At 50.1% G+C, this 6368-nt stretch overlaps 1 long non-coding RNA gene across 1 annotated transcript; it reads left to right on the top strand.

Annotated features, from left to right (window-relative positions):
* Positions 1-885: 885 nt before the first annotated feature.
* On the top strand, positions 886-2830 carry LOC128112596 (uncharacterized). The gene is made up of 2 exons (XR_008219038.1): positions 886-1170; positions 1338-2830. It is a non-coding gene; the product is annotated as an uncharacterized LOC128112596 (long non-coding RNA).
* Positions 2831-6368: the final 3538 nt, after the last annotated feature.

Genomic DNA, 6368 nt, shown 5'->3' with positions numbered 1-6368 from the left:
CTTGGTTATTTAACTTTTGGACTGGTGTTTAGTTAGAATCTACTTAGTAATTTTCTACAACCCTCTTAACCTGTCCCATGGCTATGCAGAGGAGGAAAAATAATTTTTCTCTATTCTCTCTCTCTCTCTCTCTCTCTCTCTCACACACACACACACACACACACACAAACACACACACACACACACTTCTTAGGTGAGGCCCCCATGAACAGGACAGATTACCAAAAGATAAAGGTTTAATACACTGTAAACCTCATGTAGACATTGGACATACCCAGAGATAGGAGTATGTTTCCAAGAAGTGGCTTTAATAACACCATCTGGTTAAATATCATCATTTGCAGGAAACAAAGAAAGAAAGAAAGGTTATGGAAATTGAGCAGAAACAGCTCATGAACAAGGTTAAGGTTTGTCATGCAGATTTAAGTGGGTGCTGTCTCCATCTAGAAACTTAATCATCTTTATTCTGGGTACAGGGAGGAAGCCGCCCTTACAAATGGAGATTTCCTTTACAGATGTAAATTTCCCTCACAAAGGAGGAACTCCCACTCTGTTTTCAGAGCTTTTCCTAGGTCTGCAGTTTCTCAAAATAATCAGCTCAAAATGATGCTTATGCCAAAAGGCACATCTCTGGTGGCAGATTCTGGCCTCCAGCTTTAACTCCCTGCTGTCTTTGTTGTAGTCAAAGTTGAGTCTGACCCTCCCAACCCTCTCTCTCTGTGAAATATCTTTATTGTAACCATCTTGAATTAAGCTTCCTTACCATCTAACAAGAACAAGGACTTTTTTTTTAAAAAAAATCACTTCCACAGGGTACCACTCTGTCTACCAGGACCTGGTGTTGCTTGAGAACTTGCACTTACACAGGGCGGGGGGGGGGGGGGGGGACGACAGTGGGGACATGGGTTGGTTGTTTTTTTGCCTTGGCCACCACAATTTCCCCTTTATCCTTTCGAACTGGCAGTATGTTCTGGCTTCCTCAAAGGTGCATATGGATGAGATGCTGGTCCCAGTCATTGACTGAACATTGGCTGGTCTAAGTTCTTTGGGCCCGATACATACACTGCACCAGAAATAAGTATTTTTCTGATGAGGTTTCCACAGTGGTTGTAAGGATTCTGTCCTTAATTACATCATCAGTCTGCGACCTCGTCCCAGCCTAAAAAGCAGGTGGGCCTTCTGTGCATCCCTCTTTTTCCTTTCTGCTCCTTCCTTCCATCTCTTCTCTCTCTCTCTCTCTCTCTCTCTCTCTCTCTCTCTCTCTCTCTCTCTCTCTCGTTCTCTCCTCCCAATAAAGCTCTAAAAAGGAAACCATGGCCTGTGATTCCTCCAATCAGCACTCTCCTCCACCAGCATGGCTGCTGCAGGCGATGGCCAGCCATGAGCAGCTCGCCGTTTAACCAACATTGGTGCCGTGACTAGGACACACCACCGAATACCGAGGACCTGCTGTGACTGCTGCCGCATGCCGCCTCCTCCCCCATCCAACGAGACCGCGAGACCACGAGCGTGCACACATCCCTCACTGCCTCCACTGGACCCCCACACAGCTGCCGTCACCACAGTGAGTCTGCCGTTCTCACGGCTGTAGTCTGAGCTATATTCTTTGCGACGGACACCCCGGGGGTTGTCCTCGGGCTGTACTGGCAACGGCAGGCACATTTTCGCTCCTGACGAGGAAGTAAATGGTGTCTAGGGTTCAATGGTGGACCAACTGCAGTACAGTCGCAGCCCTCACGATCCCTTGATGAAGAGGACTCGTGACTTGAGCTGATTTATAGATCTCTCTCCACTCTTGGGGATGCCCGAGATTGTAGTCTGATCCCAGTTTGTTATTTTAATTTTTTATTTTTCTCTTGGCTACAGCCATGAGACAAAGGAGCGGATACATTTACCACCTACATTGGTGGATAGGGGTGGGCACAGCCTAAACCTGGCCACATAACAGCGTCGCAGGAACTTCTGCCAGTAAATGGGCAAATAAGAGTTACTTTATCCCCAAGCTTTCTACTAAAGTTCTAACTAAACCCTTCTCCTTCCCCACTTCTGTGTCTGCCACGTGCAAACTTTTCTGTCTGACTTCTGCTGGCAGTGGGCAGGCTCAAATGGGCCGACTTGGGTAGTTTCTATAACTCACCCTCACTCACCCACTCATTCTCAAACTGTCTGTGTTTCTCACGTGCATACAGACAGGGCCCTGATCTTTGCCTTGTCCCTAATTCCAAAAAAAAATAAATTCTCATGCACCACAAGCTTTTCTCTTCCCAGTTCCCTGTTCTCACTGTTCAGCCAATGATACAGGACCACCACAGAACCGGAGTCCAGAGATCATCAACATCTTGTCAAACAGAAAGTTCCCAGCCACAACCAAGAGGGATACATGTCTCCAGAGCAAACGGATGACAGACAGCATCCCACAATGCCTGTCTACCTCGGAAGACTCCCCCAAGAGCCAACCGACATCCAATTGTCAGCTGGAAGCAGTTTTTGAGAGGAACGACACCCCTATTCCCATCTACCTGCTTTTTATAATAAGTGAAAGTCTGGGATGTAAGGGTTCTGTCCTTAATTACATCATCAGCCTGGGATGGCGTCCCAGCCTAAAAAGCGGGTGGGCCCACTGTGTGTCCCTCTCTTTCCTTTCTGCTCCTTCCTTCTGTCTGGACCTCCTTCTTCTCTTCTCTCTCTCTCTCTCTCTCTCTCTCTCTCTCTCTCTCTCTCTCTCTCTCTCTCTTTCCCTCTCCCTTTCCCTCTCCCTCTCTCTCTCCCTCTCTCTCTCCCTCCCTCTCTTCCTCTCTCCCTCTCTCCCAATAAAGCTCTAGAAAGGTAACTATGACTCGTGACTCTTCCGCCACCGATACATCCAGCACTCTTCTCCGTCGGCATGGCCACTGCAGGTGGCGGCCAGTCATGAGCACCACCGTTTAACCAACACTGGTAGTGTGTTCCGTTGGGCTTAGCCCGACTACCTGAATGGGGACTCTTTTCTGCAGTTGGCCAAAATGAACCTAAAATGCAGAGTCTGAGAGGAATTGGTCTCAAAGATATGTTGGATATTCCAGCCAAACGTTGGCTCTTCCAAAGCTAGGGTGACCCTTTGGCCTGAGTTAGTCTGGTCTGAGGCACTTGTCCTAGCAGCTAAGAGTCATGCACACACGGCCTATGTTCAGTTGGGAACTCCACCTCGGTCCCACTCCTCCCCCATTCCATACCCCAGCCCTCTTAGAAAGCCCTCTTAGAAAGCAGCAGCTCTTCCCCCCCCCACCCCACCCCCCGTTCAAGACCCACCTACAGGGTATTTAAATTGCCTTCTAGAGAGCAGCCATGTGATTTTTTTTTTCTGGTCTCCTCTCCCAGTCTTGTCTCTGGGGGCTGGAAAGGTCACCAGGGAACATTTTGTGCAATAAACCTGGTCTTTTATTTTTAATTCGGCTTGATTTGGCTTCGTTGGTGGAGAGACTTAATACCGGGGTGTGGAAATCTCTCATCTTGGTGCGTTCGCTGGGAGGAGCTGAGTTTTCCCTGTCAGCCCTGGCCACGTGGGAAACCATTCTTCTCCCTGCCCCCACTCTTCCCCAGGCTGGATTGGCTTTTGGCTTGGTAAGTTGCCATTCCAAGTCATTGCCTCTAGAGATACGGGACCTCCCCCTGAGCCTACTTTCAAGGTACCCTGCCAGGACGTGGCCATGCCAAGATCCTGACCTGTTTCCAAACAAAGATCATCTTTGCTCCATGGGACCTTTTGTACAGAAGATGTTTTGCACGAAGGCACATCCCATTCCCACCCTTGACCCAAGCCTATCACAGCGGACGTCTTGCTTTAGACTTCAGGTTCTGGCACAGGCTTTTAAAATGGGCAGCTATGGGTCTAAGCTGGACCCCAAACACCCTTGGGGTGTCTTTTACAAAATATATCCAAATTGGGGCTTTCTGATGCCATTTGTCCAGAATGCCTGACTTCCTTGTGCTCTAAGGCCTGGCCACAATACACTCTTGATAACCAATCAAGATGGCCAGCAGAGGGAACTTTTGAATTTACCATGCTCTGTGATCTTGAAAATGTTTGCCAACGTGGAGGCAAATGGTCTCCACTGCCCTGTGTCCATGGTTTCTGATTCCGTGCTCCTACCTTCCTTCTGTAGCCAATGTTGACATCCAGGTCTTGTTGGCTAGGGTCGTGGTGCCTCCAGATTCCAGTTTATCTGGGAACTGGGACCCTGAACATTCTGCCCTGACTGTGCCGCTGGAGACACTGGCCCCTCGACCACTCCCCTAAACCCTGCCTACTCACCCCCCTCCTACACTGCCACGTGCTCCATTCAGTGGCCAACCTTCTTCCTTTATCCACCCCTGCCCCCTTCGTTCCCACTCTGGGACAAAGTTTGAGGGATAATTTCCTCCCCCTTACCCACCTTCCTCTCTCCTCCTCCCTTCCCCTGCCCCTCCTCCTTCCATATCCCCTCCCTATCCTTCAATGTCACAACCTACACCCTGGTCCCCATTTACCGGCCTACCCCATATACCAGCCTACCCCCTCCCCGAATCCTCTCTGGTCCGCGGATTCCTGCCCTCCTCTGCCCCCTCTGAGAGGTGGCCAGAAATGAGGGAATTGTTTGAGTCCACACCCCCTTCTCCCTTCAGGACCTCTCACAGATAGAAAAGTGGTTGGGTTCCTTCTCTGCTAATCCTTCTGTTTCTGTCAAGCAGTTTCATTATCTTTCTCAAGCCTGACCTGGCATGACCTCTGTGTCATCCAGGTCTCCACCCTTGCTCCTGAGGAGTGAGGTTGATTGAGTTCAGGCAGCAGGGAGACAATGCAGACCAAACACACCTAGTGGACAATGCAATCCCTGTGGGTGATGTGGCAGTGCCAGCTACAGAGCCCCACTGGGACTACCAGCCAAGTCAAAATGGTCACCAGAGGAGGGACCTCATGGTCCACTGCCTCCTTCAGGGTATGGAAGTGGTCTCAGACAAAGTTGTTAATTTTGATAAGCTCAGAGAGATTATGCAATGAGCTGATGAAAATCCGGTCATTTTTCTAAATTATTACAAGAGACCATTGTTCAATAGACTCACCTTGACCCAGCCTCCCCAGTGGGAGCCAGGGTCCTGGCCACCCATTTCATTTCTTAGTCATCACCAGTGTTGGTTTTAAATAATAAGCGGCACTGTTACCATTCGAGGAAGGTCACGAGGCATGACAAAACCCAGTATCAGAGCTTTATTAGGAGGAGTGGGGGACAGAAGAGAGTGACCAGGCCTGTGAAAGACACGTGCAGAGGAGAGAGAGAGAGAGAGAGAGAGAGAGAGAGAGAGAGAGAGAGAGAGCGAGAGAGAGAGAGAGAGCAGAAGAGAGGGGAGGAGTCTGTGTCCAGCTTTTTGAGGATTTCCAGGCACATGCACATGTGGGCTTATGGAGCTACACCATGCATGTGCAGACTGCGTGACCACGCTGTGCACATTGCGTAATCACGCAGTTCTCGGATGACGTAAGACCCCCTTGCTTAGCTATTGAACTATGCATGTGCAGTCATGCAGCTTGAGGAGAGAAAGAATCCTAACAACCAGATATTTAAAAATTTTAAAGGTTGAAGAGGGTTCCAAACCCCCATACAGGAATTAGTAAAATGGCTTTTAAGGTTTTTAACACCCGAGAGGAGGCAGTGGAGTCTTCCCAGCAGGTCCAGCTGCAACAGAAGGCTGTGCTCCACGCCCACACTTCGGCAGCTGCCCTGAGGTCACCAGCGCCCCCACCAGGAGGACAAGGGAAGTCCACGAGGCTCCATCCTGCTGGAGCTCAGTCCGAGTCAACTCTGCCAGGGACCTGCTTCAAATGCAGCCAGGAAGGCCATTGGCCTGGTGCTGCCCCAACACTCAGCCGTTGCCAAGGCTATGCCCCATCTGCCAGCAGCCTGGCCACTGGAAATCAGAATGCCCCCATGTGGGTTTGTCCTGTATGCCATGCCACAGAGGTCCAGCCTCACCGATAACATTCCTGCTACAACTTCCCACTTTACCGTCCTGGACCTAAAAGACACCCTTTTTACTGTCCCTCTACACCCTGACTCATACTTCCTCTTTGCCTTCACCTGGGAGGTCCCTGACACCGGGTCCTCCAGACAGCTTACATGGACTGTTCTCCCCTGGGGTTTTCAGGACAGCCCTCATTTCTTAGGACCAACTCTGGCTGGGTATCTTTCCACCCTTGACCATGGTCCTATCATAGTCCTCCAGTACATAGACAACCTCCTTCTCTGCATCTTCCCTCCCCTACTCCCGCCTCTGTCCCAACAGGCCATCTCTTCACTCCTGAACTACCTCGGCTCCCTGGGATACCGTGTTTCCCCACCTAAGGCTCAGCTATG

This window comes from Peromyscus californicus, unplaced genomic scaffold, assembly GCF_007827085.1.
Source record: "Peromyscus californicus insignis strain IS unplaced genomic scaffold, ASM782708v3 Scaffold_17__1_contigs__length_78620276, whole genome shotgun sequence".
NCBI lineage: Eukaryota > Metazoa > Chordata > Mammalia > Rodentia > Cricetidae > Peromyscus > Peromyscus californicus.
This window is presented reverse-complemented; position numbering and strand designations above follow the sequence as displayed.